We start from the raw sequence: 16,967 nt of genomic DNA on the forward strand, positions 1-16,967 counted from the left end.
CCACAGCTGCTCTGGGCACCTGTGCCAGGGCCCCACACCCTCACAGGAAACAATTCCCAATATCCCATCCATCCCTGCCCTGTGGCACTGGGAGCCATTCCCTGTGTCCTGTCCCTCCATCCCTTGTCCCCAGTCCCTCTCCAGCTCTCCTGGAGCCCCTTCAGGCCCAGAATGGGCTCTGAGGCCTCTCTGGAGGTTTCTCTTCTCCAGCTGAACATCCTCAGCCAGCAGAGGCCAACATCCCTCCAAACAGCTCAAAATTCATTTGTATGGAAGAAAATGCTACAAGATCACAGGAGAGGAGCAGCAGATCTGTAAGTGAAACAGGCAGGAGCTCAAGGAAGAGAATTGCTCTTGCAAATATATTTTTGGGCCCTGCCTGCAATTTATCCTGCTGTTCATCTCCCTTCTGAGGGAAGACAGATTCCCTGGCTGGAAAGAGGAGCAGCAAACTGCTGTATTAACCACGGAAAACAGCTGGAAAATGGATCTTTGGGGGCTTCCTTAAACTACCCCCAGCCCTGGTGTTTGTAGCAGAGCTCTGACCTCTCACAGATCAGAGGCAGGAGGTAAATCCAAGCTTTCCCTTTGACTTGGCACCTGGAAATCTGACTGATCACTGAGCTGCAGGAAATCAATGCACCCACCAGCACAGGGAGGCTTCCATGAGCTCCCCACCCTGGCACTGCCCCCTTGTACCCTGGCACTGCCCCTGGGCACTGCAGGAGCCCCAGAGAGCTGCACTGGGCTGCTCCCTCAGCCCAGCCAGGGCATCCATTCCTGCTGGCACAGGGATGTGCTGGGCACAGCATCCCACACTGGCTCACCCACCAGCAGCATCAATCCCTGAGGTTTTTCAGGGAAGTGGAGGAGAACATCTTAGGTGGGTTATTTTGGGGTTTTTTTAAAAGATATGTTAAGGAGATATTTTCTGCAACAAAATGCCTGTTGCCATAAGGGTTTTAAACCACAAGAAACATCCCCAAAAATCCATTTTTCCATGAGTGCAGGTTCAGCAAAGCTCAGGGGGTGGTCACAGCCCCACCAGGAGCCCAAAGGCTGCTCTGCCAAGGCCTGGGAGGTGCAGCTGGCACTGGTTCCTGCCAGAGCCCGAGGTGCTGACACCTCTGCAAGCATTGCCTCCACCCAGCCCTGACACCACAAACCGCCACTGCCTGGGACTGATCCCATTTGCTTTGCATCACTCCCAAGGACAAAGCTGAAAACTCCTTCTTTGCCCCTCTGAGCTGCAGCTGGAGCCTGGCTCAGCCCAGTGCAGGCAGCAGCAGCTCCACTGCCAGGCTGGGCCCCCTGTGCCCTGGAGCCCGTGGGACCCAGGGGTGGCACCAGCTCTGCCACCCTGGGGAGCTGGCACTGCTCCTGCCCCCTGCTGCATCCAGGCAGCACAGGGAGCTGAGTCACTGAGCAGGGCCAGCCCTGATCAATCCCAGCCACAGCTGCACAGAGCCACCCCAGGGCTCTGGGATCCATCCCAGCCCACAGAGCCATTCCTGGGGCTCTGGGATCCATCCCAGCCCACAGAGCCATCCCAGGGCTCTGGGATCCATCCCAGCCCACAGAATCATCCCAGGGCTCTGGGATCCATCCCAGCCCACAGAGCCACCCCAGGGGCTCTGGGATCCATCCCAGCCCACAGAGCCATTCCTGGGGCTCTGGGATCCATCCCAGCCCACAGAATCATCCCAGGGCTCTGGGATCCATCCCTGGGGCTCTGGGATCCATCCCAGCCCACAGAACCATCCCAGGGCTCTGGGATCCATCCCAGCTGCACAAACCCACCCCAGGGCTCTGGGATCCATCCCAGCTGCACAAACCCATCCCTGGGGCTCTGGGATCCATCCCAGCCCACAGAGTCACCCCAGGGGCTCTGGGATCCACCCCAGCTCCTGCAGCACAGCTGCTCCCAAACCCTGGAGCTCTCACCCAGCTCCCCCAAGGCCTCAGCACACGAGGGAACCCCAGGCCAGCCCCACCAGGCCCAGGGCAGACATTTTCTGCAGAGCCAACATTGCTGCTTCCCCAGCCCTTCCATTTTACCTCCTGGCCAAACCTGAGCACAGCAGCTGGTTGGTTTTTTTTTTCCCTTGCTGTTTAATCTCGCCTCAGCTCCCAGAGGATGTTCTCAGCTACCTTTGATGTGTCTCAAATTCTACCCTCAGGCAGGTGACAAGCCTTCAGGGAACTTGGACAATTAAATGACAAGAGAGGGAAGGGCTGCAGGAGAAGCTTAAAAACACAATAATAAATAAATAAAGGGGAAACAAAAAGCAAACCTGAGCAAAGGCTCCCCACCACACCCAAGGGCAGAGCCCAAGGGAGGCAGAGCCTGAGAAAATCACCAGAACCTGCTCTGAGAGGAGGGTCCCGACCCTGGGAGCAGGGACCCCACTGTCACAGCTGCTCTGGGCCCACCACAGCAAATCCCAACCCTGGGAGCAGGGACCCCACTGTCACAGCTGCTCTGGGCCCACCACAGCAAATCCCAGCACAGCAATTCATGTCCTGAGGTCCTGGGCCATGCACCAGCCTGGGCAGAGGCTGGCACAGCCCCTGCCCTCCCAGCTAAACTGGGAAAGCTTCAGGCAGGACCAGCACCACAAAGCCAGAGAGGCTCCAGCTCAGCCAGGTCCAGCCAAGCCTGAGCCTGGGCTGGCACAGCACCCTGTGCTTCTGCCCACCAGCCCCTGGTCACCTCCTGGGACCTGAAGGGGATCTGGGACCCTTCTAGAAGAGGAGAGAAGCCTGGGCTTTCCAAGAGTTGGGGCTGCCCATCTTGGTCAGCAGGGAATGAGATGAGGGCTGGCAAGGCCACCCACCCCCAGACAGTATCCCCCTGCTTGAGCTGGCACAGGGGACACACGTGGGCCTTGCTCCATGCCAGGAGCACCCACAGCCAGCTGCCCCCCCAGCCTGCCCTGAGCCCAGGGCACCACCCAGGGCAGCCACAGCCACCAGGAGCCACCAGGGAGGGGACTCAGAGCACCAGGGCCTCACATGGCCCAGCACTGTGTGCCCTGCAGCAGCCCCAGGGACTGGCACTGGGGCTGGCACTGGTGGCAGCACAGGGTGACAATGCAGGCAGGGACTGTCACTGGCCCTGGTGGCAGCACAGGGTGACACAATCTCCACATCCTCCACATCCCCAGCTCTGTCTCCCCGGCAACCCGAGCACCTTCTCGCTGGCAGCTGAGCAGCCCTGTGCACAAAGCCCAGCTGAATCCAGAGCAGGATTAGGGCAGCCTCTCCTTCCCTCACCCTCCCAAACACATCCAGCCCCAGCTCACAGTGAGGAATGGAGGTGCAGCTCCCCCTGCCCCACCCAAGGGGCTGTGCTGCCACCCTGGGACTGGGGCTGGGGCAGGTGCAGTGACAGCCCTTCAATGGCAGCACGCACATGGGAGCTGGGCAGGTGACACAGTGGCCACGAGCCCCAGCCTCCCACGGCATCCAGCAAGCCCAGTGACAGTCCCTGACAGCTCCTCCACAGTGCAGAGCTCCCTGCAATGCCCACAAGTGCCCTGCTTGCTGCACAGGGGGGCACAATAAAGGAAAGAACAGCAAGGGCTGTGGGAAATGGGCTGGAGGTGCTTTTGAAGATGATGTCCCAGAGCAAATCCACACTGGGGCAGGTGCTCTCCTGAACACAGCCCAGCCTCTGCTGTTCCCCTGGGAGCAAGTCCTGCACATCCCCAGCCCACACTGGGCCTGCTCAGATGCTGCCCACAGCTCCACATCCCCTGGGCCCTGCTGTGCCAGAAAAGCTGTAGAAACACCAGTCCCAGGTGGCAAATCCTCCTCGGCAGGGATGTGAGAGCAGACAGCTCCTCCCCTGCAGCCAGCCCCACAGGGACCCCAGTGCAGCAGGGCTGAGGACAGCCCAGTCCAGCCTATCCCAGCCCGGCCCGGCCCATCCAGCCCAGCCCAGCCCGGCCCATCCAGCCCAGTCCAGCCTATCCCAGCCCGGCCCGGCCCATCCAGCCCAGCCCAGCCCAGCCCAGCCCAGCCCAGCTCAGCCCATCCAGCTCAGCCCATCCAGCCCAGCCCAGCCCGGCCCATCCAGCCCAGTCCAGCCTATCCCAGCCCGGCCCGGCCCATCCAGCCCAGCCCAGCCCAGCCCAGCTCAGCCCATCCAGCCCAGCCCAGCCCAGCCCAGCCCAGCTCAGCCCATCCAGCTCAGCCCATCCAGCTCAGCCCATCCAGCCCATCCAGCCCAGCCCAGCCCGGCCCATCCAGCCCAGTCCAGCCTATCCCAGCCCAACCCAACCCAGCCCATCCCAACCCAGCCCAACCCAGCCCAGCCCAGCCCAGCCCGGCCCATCCAGCCCAGCCCAGCCCAGCTCAGCCCATCCAGCCCAGTCCAGTCCAGCCCAACCCATCCAGTCCAACCCAGACCGGCCCAGCCCAGTCCAGTCCAGCTCATCCCGGCTCATCCTGGCCCAGAAAGGCCCGGCCCGGCCCATCCAGCCCAGCCTAGCCCGGCCCGGCCCAGTCCAGCCCAGCCCATCCGGCCCATCCCAGCCCCAACCGCTGCCCAAAGGGGTGGGGAGGGTGGGACCAGAGCTCCCGATCCCCTGCGAGGCCTTGGCTGAGCACGGGGCCGCTGCCTGCTCCCAGAGGAGGGGGCTCCGACAGGGGTGGGCACCCCAGGCTGCCCTGCCATGGCCCAGCTCTTGTACTGGGATGTGAGAGGTGAAGCTCAGCCAAGGCAAGCAGGGCTCTGGCCCTCAGCCAGCCTTTCCCAAGAGTTTGGGGAGCTGGCAGCTCCCCCAGCCTCCAGGGCCCACATTGCCACACACCACAAACCTGTTTGCTCAGCTGGGGTGGCACAGAGCAGGGCTCGCTGACCAAGGCATGTCTTGCAGCCAGGATGGGCCCCAAATCAAGAGGAAAGTGCAGGAGCAGCCCTGGGGCAGGGCAGGGCTCTGCCCTGGTGCCCACAGGCGGCATTGCCAGCTCCCAGTGCCTGTGCCAGCCCTGCCAGGGCCCTGCTGCAGCACGGGGTGCAAGGCAGGAGCACAGAGCAGCCTCACCCCCAGCTGCTCCATAAAACACCCAACAGCTCCTCTCAGGCCAGAGGGATCTGTGCAGTGCCCTGGGCCAGCTCCTCTCACAGGGACCTGATCCTGCCCAGGGTGTTCAGGGGGCACTGGGCAGCGGCTCCCTGCTCACCTGAGCTCTGCGAGCAGAGCTGTGGGACTGACCCCCAGGGACAACCCCAGAGCCCGGGGCTGTGCCTGGGGGTGGTGCTGGGACCTGGCCCTGCCCTGCTGACCCCCCTGCTTTTTGGGACGGGCAGTGTCTGTCAAAAAGGTGCCAGAGCCAAGTCAGCCCGGGGAGGGAGCAGGACCAGCAGCCTGCAGCCATCCCTGCCCTCCTCCACACCTCATCCAGGGATGGCACCAGAGCCCAGCCCTGCAATGTTGTGGTGCAGCAGGGCAGGGAGGCTGAGCCCAAGGCTGGGATGGCAGAGATGCCCTGGGAGCCCAGTTCAGACCCCACTGCCCACTGTGGGGCACCTGGGCTGCACTCCAGGAGCTGCTGCAGCCCTGGTGGAACAGCCCTCACTCACCCTGCAGGGACTGGCACAGAGCTGCTCCATCCTCCCTGCCTGCAGAGGAAGGCACAGAGCAGGGGTTCAGCTGCCTTGTGCTGGGATGTGCAGCCAGGGCAGAGTAGCTGCTCCCTGGGCAACAAGAACACAGGGCCAGACACCCTGGGAAGCTGTGGACTGGAAGAGGAGAGGAATTGCACCCAGAACAAGGGAGGGCACCAAAAGGAGCCCAGTCCTGGCACAGGCTCAGCCCTGCCTTCCCCATCTTCTCCAATCCAAAGGAAGGGCCAAGCACTCTCCCCACCATCATCATCCTCTGCTCTGCGCCCCACAAGGCCCTGTCAGGGTCTGCAGTGGTGACAAAGTGTCATTTTCCCCAAGGGAAGGTGACACCTTGTGCAGCATTGGGGTGGCTCAGTTGGAAGGACCTGCAGTGACCGGCTGGTGATGTCCATGTCCTGTGAGCAAGCTGCCCCAGGGATCAGCCCCCAGCCAGCCCCAGGGGGAGGGAGCTGCTGGAACCCAGAGACAGGAGGAGCTCATTGCCAGCACAATCCCTGTGCCACAACCGAAGTGTCACCAACCCTCCCAAAGCAGGGGACACTCCCTGGGCACAGAGCTGCAGCTCCCCAGGCCCCAGCACCCAGGAGATAAAGGGGCAGCTGTGAAACCAGAGACACCCAGACCTGGGCCAGGGCCACAGCTGCACCCGGGCCACCAAAGCCACCAGCAAGGCCAGGGGCTGGCTGGCACCAGGGCCACCATGGGGATGGCACATGTCCTCCTTCCTGCTCCTCATGCCACCCCAGCATGGGGGACCCCAACAGGGATTTGCACCCATGCAGGGGCAGAGCTTCCTGGAGGCTTTTCCCAGGAGCAGAACACTCAGAACACTCCCCATGGATACCCAGCCCTGCACAGAGCCCAGGGCACCCTGTCCCACCCTTGGGGGACACTGTGGCCATGCAGGAGCACCTGGAACCCACCTGGAACCCACCACTGACACTGGGCCTGCAGCTCTGCCTGGACCAAGTGCAGACTGCTCACCCCACACCCAAACCCCTGCACACAGGGGCAGGACAAGGATCCCTGCCACTCCTGGCCCTCCCTGCACCCCCAGGCAGGGTGGAGTTGGCATCTTGCAAAATGCCTGGAGGAGGAGAGCTGGTGAGAAACTGCTCATAAAGCACAGCAGAGACCTGCCCTGCTATGAGCCAGAGGCAGCTCCAGCCCTGGGAGCCCATCCCAGCCCTCAGCAGGGACCCAGACCCCACACCCACAGACCATGGAGCATCCTGAGCTGGAAGGGACCCACAAGGACCATCCAGCCCAGCCCCCAGCCCTGCACAGACACCCCAACAATCCCAACAATCCCAACAATCCCCCCTGTGCCTGGGAGTGTTTCCAAACCTTCCTGAAGCTCTGGCAGCCTCGGGGCTGTGCCCATCCCCTGGGCAGCCTGGGCAGTGCCAGCACCCTCTGGGTGTGGAACCTCAGATAAAGAACCTGCAGCCATTGCCCTGTGGGGCAGGAGCCCCGTGGGCAGCAGGGTCTGAGCCCTGTGGTGCACATTGTCACACACTGCTGTCACCTGGGGCAGAGCCAGGACAGGGTGCAGCTCTGGGGCTCCTCACCCCAATTCTCAGATAAGGACATGAGGGCTGTGCTGCAGCTCTGCCCAGACTCACCTCAGTCTGCAGCTCAGAGAGCCCCAGCAGAGCAGGACCGCGTCTCCCCAGCCCTCCCCAGCCCTCAGGGCTCTGGAAGCTGCTCACATCTGGTTCCCATGGCTGTCACTGTGCTGGGGGGCTCTGCAATGGTGCAGTTCAGCAGCTGGAGGGACCCTGGTGTCCCTGAAGAGGCTGGGCCACAGGCCATGGACTCTTCCAAGCATCACAGCATTGAATTCTGAAGCTCAACCTTCCCAGGCTGCACCTGAGGCCAGCTGGGAGCCCAGGGAGCACAGCCAGCAAAACCCCAGAGCTGCTTTGCAAACACCCTCAGACCCTCCTCACAACAGAGAGCACAGAACCCCAGAGTGGGCAAACCCAACAGTGAGACCCCAAACCCCTCTGGCAGTGGATGAGGCAGCTGGAGGGTTTCTGTGGGCACAGGGGCTGCTGGCCCAGCCCCAGCCAAGGCAGGAAGCAATCCCAACACAAAGAGAGCCACAGCAAGCCCAAGGCCAGCAGTGTTTGGTGTTTTGGTGGGAGCAGGCCAGATTGCCAGGGGTTCCTGGCAGACAAGGCTCTCCCTGCAGCACCTCTCCGTGCTGAGCAACCTTTTCTGTGCTGTAAAACCCACTCAGCCTCATGTGGGATGTGGAAAGGAGAACAAAAGCTTTCAGGATAAACTCACGCTGCTTCCAGGGGCTGCTCTCAGCACTCAGCTCAGGCACGATTTACAACCTGCAAAGAGGAAAGCACATTTGGTTAAAAGGAAGGGAAAAGTCCTGCCCAGAGATGATGGCAAGCGCTCAGAAGGACACTACAGCTGTCACCAGAGGGTGCCTGCCCAGCTCCAGCGCTGTGTTTGGATTCCATACCACTCTCCCTGCTGGAAATGGGAGCTGTGCATTGCTTCAGACTCCTTCTGCTCTCCTGATGTGCAGCCAGCCCCGCTGCCTCCTGGAGAACAGCAAATATTTACTACAGCAGAGCCCACACACCTCTGAGTGCCACCAGCTCTCCTGGGCATGGCCCAGGCTCTCCTTTCAGGCCATCTGTGCCACTTCTGTGTCCCCATGGCTCCAGGGTCAGCAGGGCTTTGCCTGGGGGGCAGCGGGGCAGGAGCCTGAGCCTGCCCCACTCCAGCCATGGCAGCTCCAACAGGGCCAGCCCAGCCTGCAGCAGCCTTGCAGAGCCTCTTTACATGACAGCTGCACCCAGCCAGGGAGAAGGATCTGCCCAGCAGCACCACAGGAGCAGGAAGCACGGTCTGGCACAGGAGCTCCCACTCCTCCAAGGGTTAATTCCAAACATCCTCGGACAGGCCAGGCCCAGCCTCCCCCCAGGCAGAAGCAAAGCAGGCCTATGCAAAACTCCCTCCTCTGCCATGGATTCAGCAAAATCCTTTCACTCTCCACAAGCAAACATCAGCTGTGTGCAGCCCAGAGCCCGCCCTGAGCAGCACAAAGGCTGCTCCAAGCCAGAAATCCTGATAGGATAAAGCTGTGAGCTTCAGCAAGGAGACAAACCCATCTTAGAGCAGGTGAGCTGCAGGAGAGGTGTCCATGGGTGCCACGGCTGAGCTGATCCACGGGCTGGGCTCCGGCAGCACAGGGCACACAGGGCATCTGTGGGATTTTCTCCCTGATCCAGCACAGCTTCCATGGCCCTGCTCCTTCTCTGTAGGGCCCAATGATTTCTGTGGGTTCTCCACGCTGCTGCCAGGTTTGTGTGCTTGGATTTTGAATTTCTTTCATCTCAGCTCAAGGGATGGGCAGGCAGGTGCAAGAGCAGCCAGCTTTCCCCAGAACCCCAAGGAGGAGGATGGCACTGGTGGCTCCCAGGGCTGCTCCCTGCTCCTGAGGCAGGATGGAGGATGCAGCCAGCATGGGCAGGGCAGTGGCACTCAGCCTGTGCTGTCACTGCCACACAGAGCTCCTGCCCTCCCCATGCCCTCAGCCCATCCCTCCTGCCCTGGGAGAGGCCATTGTGGCTGCTGAGCCAGCTCTGAGCCGCGGTCCCGTTGGGGTGGGAGCCACTGCACCAATGAGGATCCCATTAATGAAGGGCTCTGGGAATGCTGGCAGTGGCAGCAAGGCCTCCCCCAGCCCTGCTCAATTCTGCGCAGAGCAGCAGCTCCCAGAGCACAAACCCACACCAGCCTGAGCCCTGAGCTCCTGCCCCTGCTGCTCCCAGAGCACAAACCCACACCAGCCTGAGCCCTGAGCTCCTGCCACCCAGCCCTGCTGGTGCCAGGCTGTGTGCACGGCCACAGCCACTGCCCCGGGCTCACAACCATCCACAGTGACCCACATTGTCACCACATTGTCATCACCTCGTCAGCACAGCCAGCCAGCCCGGCCCTGATGGGTCAGGGTGACACTGCCTGGGGACAGACACAGGGACAGACACAGGGACGGGGTGGCACACGGATGGAGGCACTGCTGGCCAGGCTTAGGAAGGAGCCCTGCACTGTCCCAGCTCACATTGAAAGCAGCCCCTGGCACAGCTGCTGATGGGTCACACCCAGGGACAGGGACTCAGTGTCCCCGCCAGCAGGGCAGGGCACACACAGGGCAGGGAGTGCAGCTGGAGAGGAGCCCAGGAGACACAGGGGAGACCACCCCTGGAACCTGACCATGGACCACCCCAGGGACCATGGACCACACCACCATGGCCTTCCCAGGCCTGCCCAGGCTGAGACTGACCTCCAAAGCTCCATCAGCAGCATGGAGGTGCCCAGGAGGGCTGAGAGTGCCCCTGTGCCCAAAATACAGCATGGGCAGCTGCACCTCCTCTACATCCTGTGGCCCTTCCCTGGGTCACCCCAAGTCAGACAGGTCTTACACCAGACCAAGGTGATGAGCAGAAATTTCCTCATCCCACAGAATCCCAGAATGGTTTGGGCTGGAAGGGACCCCAAAGCCCATCTAATTCCATCCTCTGCCATGGGCAGGGACACCTTCCACTGGACCAGGATGCTCCAAGTCCCATCTAGGCTGGCCTTGGACACTTCCAGGCATGCTGTGCTACCATGGCCACCATGCCCTGCCAGCAGGAAGCATTCCTTGATTCCCTGAAGAACAGTCCCAGGGAATTGGCAGAGGTAACAGCCCCTGCCCCACGAAGGGGTGTGCAGAGCCAAGCCAGACCAGCCCTCCCAGGAGGCTTCTCTTGTTCTGGCCACTCCATGGGACCTTCATCTATCAGGACTTGAGTAAATCTGCTACAGGGAAATACTGCAGAGAATTTGGGCTGGAATTTTCCCCTGCCAAAGTTCATCATCACCACATAACATCAATCTGTATCCTTGTCAAAAATGACACCTTCCCAAAGTGGGCAGCAGCCCCACTGTCCAACCACTCCTCTCCCACCTGGAGCCCTTTGCCATGTCCCTCTCAGCATCCCCAGATCCCAAAGCTGTGCCAGTACCTTGATCCCCTGTGCTCCTGCCAGCACAGACACTGCCAGACCCAGAGTGCATCTCATTACAGCATCCAGCTGTCCCCAGGGGAGAAAAACCCACAGGAGCCCCAAGCCCTTCCTGTGTGGCCACTGGGGATGGGCTGGTGGAGATGGGCCTGGAGGATGGAGGGGATGGGGAGGATGGAGAGGATGATCCAGTGGAGATGCTCTGGGAGGACAGAGGGGCTGGGCCGGTGGAGATGCTCAGGGGAGGAAGGAAGGGATGGAGGGGATGGGCTGGTGGAGATGCCCCAGGAGGATGGAGGGGATGGGGAGGATGGAGGGGCCGGGCCGGTGGAGACGCTCAAGGGAAGATGGAGGGGATGGATGGTGGAGATGCTCCAGGAGGATGGAGGGGATGGATGGTGGAGATGCTCAGGGGAGGAAGGAAGGGATGAAGGGGATGGGCCATTGGAGATGCCCCGGGAGGATGGAGGGGATGGACCAGTGGAGATGCTCTGGGAGGATGGAGGAGATGGAAGAGATGGGCCGATGGAGATGCTCTGGGAGGATGGAGGGGATGATCCAGTGGAGATGCTCTGGGAGGATGGAGGGGATGACCTGGTGGAGATGCCCCGGGAGGATGGAGGGGATGATCCAGTGGAGATGCTCTGGGAGGATGGAGGGGATGGACAGTGGAGATGCCCCAGGAGGATGGAGGGGATGGACAGTGCAGATGCTCCGGGAGGATGGAGGGGCCGGGCCAGGCCATCCCCGCCCCCGGCCGGCCAGGGTGCCTCGATCGCTGCTGGCACGGCCCCAGCCAGGCCGATGAGCTGATTACAAAGGGGAATGTGTCATTTCAAACACACAATCAGATTTCCCGGCCCTTCTGCCCATAACAAAATGTCTCGTGAAATGGCTCGTTCTGTTCTCCCATAGAAACGTGTTTCCCTTCTAAAGCCTGATACGAGGAGCCGAGGGGGAAAAAAAAAAAGGAAAAGGCAAAGCTAAAAATATCACCCGAAAGATACCATGACAGCAACAGATTCACAGGAAAATGAGGTGGGAAGGGGGCTGTGAATGTGTTAAGATCCTGTTTAATCTCTCCCCAGCCACCTAAAAAACGCACGGAAGGCAGAAACGATACCTCAACATTTCCTTTGTGCGGAGCTGACTCCACCCTGTGTTTTCCTCTCCATCTGATGCTCGGGAAGGATAGCAGCAGACATCTCTGCTGCCAGGCAGCGAGGGGCCCGGCAGTGGGTTAGTAGGAGCAGAGGGAGGAAGGAGCCGGTGGGAGGAACCTGGCAGCAGGGCTGGGCTGTGAATCCCCATTCAGCATCGCCTCAGCCGCAGGATGTGCTTTACTCCGGCACAGCATCTGCTCCTGCTGCCCCCAGCGCCTCCCCAGGGCTCCAGGGGGCTCGGGGACAGCCCGGCCCAGCCAGGAGCTCCCAGGGCCCAGCACAGCCTGGGGGAGCGGGCTGGGCACTGAGGGGGGATGGAGCACATCCCGGCCTGCGGCCACATTTCACTGCCACAAAGGGGCCAAGTGGCCGAGTGAAACTGCTGACCTGCTGGCAGGCACAGATCTGCAGCTTCAGCCTCATTTGTCTCGTGTTCTGAGCACAATGGGGTCAGCCCAGCATCCCCTGGCTGTGCTCCTGCAGCCCGGGCTCTGGGCAGCTCCTGCACGAGGGTCCCGGGCACTGCTGAGCCCCCAGGAGCCTGCACAGGGCAGGACACAGAACATCAGCAGGAGGGGGAAAGAAAATCCTCTTCCAGAGAGTTATCACCCAGATTTTAAGGCTCTGTCTGCTGCTTCCATTCCATGCCAGGACACTGACAACTCTGAGCTGCATCCAGAGCCCCCTCAGCTGTGTACTGGGACAAGCAGACAGGAATTTGTATCAAATGACCCATCCAGGGCTCTGGGGTGTCTGTCCCATTCCACAAAGTCCCATCACTCCCTGCCCAGTGCAAACAGAGCAAACCTTAACTCCTGTCTCAGTTGTACCAAACTTGAGCCCAAAGCTCTCCTTAGGATTGGATATTAGGGAGAAACCCTTCCCTGTGAGGGTGGACAGGCCCTGGCACAGGCTGCCCAGAGGAGCTGTGGCTGGACATGTCCAAGGCCAGGTTGGATGGGGCTTGGAACAACCCGGGATAGCCAAAGGTGTCCCTGCCCATGGCAGGAGGGTTGGACTGAGATGAACTTTAAGGTCCTTTCTAACCCAAACCCATGATTCTATGGCTCCAACATCCCCTTGGAGCAAGGCAGGACAGAGGGAGCAGCTGCCATCCAAGACAAGGGACATCCATGGTGCCTGGGCCCAGCACCTGCTTTGCACCAGGAACACGCTGTGTGCACAGGAGCTGCTGCAGGAAGCAGCCACTGCTTCCACACTGGAAAACGTGGCTGCCCAGACTTCTCCTCTTCGTCTGAAGACACACTTGGGTCGTGGACACCCCACAAGGTTCCCCTCAAGGGCTGGAAGGAGAGGAAGGCTGGATCTGCAGCCACAGGGAGCCTTGTAGCAGGTCCCCATCAGGGACAGTCCCCTCCCACCACACTGTCCCCCTCCTGTGATCCAGACAGGACTACCATGAAGGACCAGCCTGGCCAGCAGCAGTGATGCTCAGCTCTACAGCCCTGACTGGCACAGGGCAGGGGCTGGAAGGGGTTCCTGAGGGAGGCTGGAGCTTCCTGCAGCTCGCACAGACCCAGCTCCTTCCAGGCTCGAGGGACAGCACGAGCTCCCAGAGCCTCTGATCCCAGGCTGAGCCCACATCCCCTGCACAGGGTCAGGGCCCAGCACCACAGACCTGCACAGGCTGTGACAAACCCAAAGCTGCTGACTCAGAGGCACTGATCGCTCTGAGGAGAACAATGAGCCCCGCAGCCATGGCTGTCACAGCCCCAGCACGCTTTAGGTGCTGCCAGAGAGTCAGGTGCTCACGGATGCACAAGCTCCCCTGTGCAGGAGCTCCCAGCACCCAGGGACTGCCACTGTTTTGTGTTTCTCCTTTGGCAGAGGGAGCTTCAGGCTCAGCTCAGACCTCCAAGTGACAGGCACCGCATGCAAGTCTACTACAGGCAGGCCTGGCAGCCGCCCACGCCGCTCCGACAGAGCTCAGCCCTGCTCCTCGCGCTCCCATCGTGTCCCAGCTGCCACCCAGCACCACAGCCCCGTGCCCAGGCAGCAGGGAAACGGCCCAAGTGCACAGCCAAGGAGAACTGAGGCAAAGGACACTCCAGTGGTGTCTGTGAGCTGAGCAGGAAGCTCAGGGAAGAGCCAAGCCCAACCCCTGCCCTTTAACCGACAGGTCATTGTCAGCAGCTTCCTAATTTAGAAACCCTAATTAGTTATGGGAAAGATTTCTTCTGTTAGGGACAGAATTAGTCAGGCACCTGAGTGGTCTGGAAGGTTCCTGCAGGAAAGCAGAAGTCCCAGCAGTGCTGGACAGAGGGGAAGGCAGGCAGGACGCCCAGAGTGACGGCGGAACCCCGCGGGACGAGGGCTCAGTGCTGCCAGCAGAAATCCTTCATGTAACTCCAGAAACCAGGGAGGGATCCAGCTCCTCACCAGGACCAAGGTCATCACCCAGAGCTCAACAGGGAGCTCAGCTGCCTGGGGGAAGAAAAAGACTTTCCCCAATATGTGCTGCAGTGACTCCTTCAGCCGAGCCAGCCACAAAGACATCACACATCACCCTGGAAGGTTGTGGTGGAGGTGGCAGCCCAGGGAAGGGGGCCCAGCACGCTCTGTGTCTGCACAGGGAAGGCACCAAAATCTGTACACCAGGAACACTCATACCTCTAGCTCAGAAATCCCATGCTGGACTCCAAAATCCCTTTCTAGATGCTTCCTCCTGACCAAAACATCTCCCCTAAGAGTTCTGGAGAATGCTCATGTCTCAAGAATTGGTAACAAACAAAATTTCTAGGCAGTCCTAGGCACAACATCTACAAGCAGCCAAAGCAGCAGGGGAAGAACCCATCTCCTGCCAAAGGGAGCCAAACACAGGCTCTGCACCCCAGGGCTCTGCTGGGAATGGCTGCATGGAGGAGAGCAATCCCCATGGCACAGGGATGGAGGGAAGAGGAGAGGAGATGGAATCCTCCCCTCCCAGAGGGGCTCAGGGCCCACAGGAGACAGCTGCACCCTGCTCCTGGACTCCAAACACAGAGGCCATCCCTGGGTAAGGAGGGGAGCTCTGGACCTGCCACAGCTTCCAGAAGATGCCCTGTGTCCCTGCAGGCAGCAGACAGGTCCTGATGGAGAGACCCAGCACCCCAGGGAGCCCCGCAGACGGCGCTGTGTCTGCGAGCCAGACTCTGAACCAACATCATTAAAGAGTCATTAATGAATTCCCTTCCTGCAAGGACCATCACCCAAAGCCAGGCAGCCTCCCCTCAGCTCCAAACTCGCCCCATGGCAACAAGGACACGCAGCTGAAGCCACCAGAGCCGCTCCCCAGCCATGTCCGAGGGGCCTGGCACAGCCAGGGCATGTGCAGACCCCCGAGGAGCAGAGCAGAGGAACAACGTGCCTCCCCACACCCCCAGCTTTTCTGGAGTAAAAATCCCTTTGGGCAAGTGCAGCAGGAGAAAGCTGGAGGGAAAGTGGCAGCTGAGTGCTGGAAGGAGATGGAGGCATGGGCTGGTCTCGCTGGGGATGCTGGAGAAGCCACACCTCATGCACAGCAATGGAGAAGGGGCTGATCAGGAGTCACCTCACAGCATCCACAGCTGAATGAAGCACAGCTTTGCCATCGCCTGCAGCACACTGAGACTGCCCAGCCGCACACCCCGACCATTGTCTGCCCACAGGAGGGTCCCCACCGAGACGGGCTGAGGGAACAATACAGAGAAACAGCCAGAGAAACAGCGACGGGAAATACAGAAACCACTGATGGGGAAAGGGCCACGCAGGTCCTCTAGTACAATCTCCCGGGTAACCAGCCTAAGGAGAAAATGCTGAGCTCAAGGATACCTCCAGAGCCCACCTCCTGCCATATGACGGTACTCCAAAAATAACCACAGAAATATGCGAGGACCCATTCCAAGTTGTTCCTGGCTCTCTCCACATTCTCCCTCTAATGTAAATCGTCTCCCTCAAATCACAGCCCGGCGCTTCAATGTGCTGCCGCAGCTCGGGGCTCCGGATCCCTGGGGCTCGGCATGCCGGGGATGGCCGGGTCGCTGCCGCAGGACGGGGCCGGCGCTGCCGCCTGCCCGGAGCCCCCGGGACCGGAGCTCCGCCCGCAGCATCCCGGCGGGACACGGAGCGGGATGCGCCGCCGCCGCCGCCGCTGAGGGCAGGCCCGGCTCGGGGCAGCGCTCCCGGCCCGGGGCTGAGCCCTGCCCGCCTCTCCCCTCACAGCCCGCGCCGCACCTGGGGCTGCCCGGCCCCGCACCCCGGCCGCTCACCTCGGCTCTGCCCGTTCGGCTCGGCTCCGTTCCGCCGCCGTGTGCGGGGCGCGGCCGCCGCCGCTGCCCGTCCGTGCCCGCTCCTGCCCCGCCGTGCGGCGGGCGCGGCGCAGCGCGGGGCGGGCCGGGCGCGGTGCGGCGCTGCGGAGGGGCGGGCCTGGGGCTCCCGCACCGCCCCCGCCCGGGCCCGGGGCTCCCGCACCGCCCGCACCGCCCCCGCCCCGAGCGCTCCCGGCCCGCGAGGCTGCGGGGGCTGCGGGGCTCCCTCCGCCCCCGGGACATCGAGGGCCCCCCGGGTCCCCACGCACGTCCCGCGGGACGCGCCCCCGGCCGCGGGCGGTGCCCGGTACCTTCAGTCTCCTCCCCCCGGCCCCGTCCCTGCTGAGCCTCCTCTGCCATCCCGTGCGGGACACGCGGCGGCTCCTGCAGCTCCCGGAGTACCCGGCCCTTCGTGGGGCACACCCGTGAGCCGGCCCCGGGACATCTCCACACCAGCAGCTGCCACACTTGTGCATTTTGGGGTGGCAGGACAAGCAGCCCCCCCTCCAGGAGATGCAAACGGAAAGGGGAGGCTGTTGCTCTTCAAAATCTGTGTGCACCCGCAGCACGGACACTTGGGATGCATGGGCACACTTGGATGCACAGCAGGGATGCACTGGGGACACAGCAGGGATAGAGTGGATGAGGGATGCACTGGATGCACAGCAGGGATGCACTGGGGGCACAGGGATGCACTGGATGCACAGCAGGGATAGAGTGGATGAGGGATGTAGTGGATGCACAGCAGGGATGCACTGGGGGCACAGGGATTTGCTGAATGCACAGCAGGGATGCAGTGGCCACTCTGCTCCCAGTGCAAGCCCTGAGTATGGCACTGCCTCTCAGA

General features: G+C 61.6%; 1 protein-coding gene across 14 annotated transcripts in view; it reads right to left on the reverse strand.

The window, feature by feature from the left end:
• The window catches only part of EPB41L1 (erythrocyte membrane protein band 4.1 like 1), a 62,133-nt gene extending 45,756 nt beyond the window's left edge, over positions 1–16,377 (reverse strand). For 5 of the 14 annotated variants that reach the window (XM_074553646.1, XM_074553648.1, XM_074553647.1 and 2 more), the window contains exons 1-2: positions 16,082–16,240; positions 7,931–7,980 (exon numbers count right to left, since the gene is read on the reverse strand). The gene's annotated coding sequence lies outside the window, so the exon portion shown is untranslated. Of the gene's footprint in view, positions 1–7,930; positions 7,981–11,794; positions 11,938–14,059; positions 14,280–16,081 lie in introns of those variants that run through there. The other 9 variants (XM_074553641.1, XM_074553638.1, XM_074553634.1 and 6 more) reach the window with 6 other exon arrangements.
• Positions 16,378–16,967: the final 590 nt, after the last annotated feature.

Source organism: Zonotrichia albicollis, chromosome 17 (genome assembly GCF_047830755.1).
Source record: "Zonotrichia albicollis isolate bZonAlb1 chromosome 17, bZonAlb1.hap1, whole genome shotgun sequence".
Lineage (NCBI taxonomy): Eukaryota > Metazoa > Chordata > Aves > Passeriformes > Passerellidae > Zonotrichia > Zonotrichia albicollis.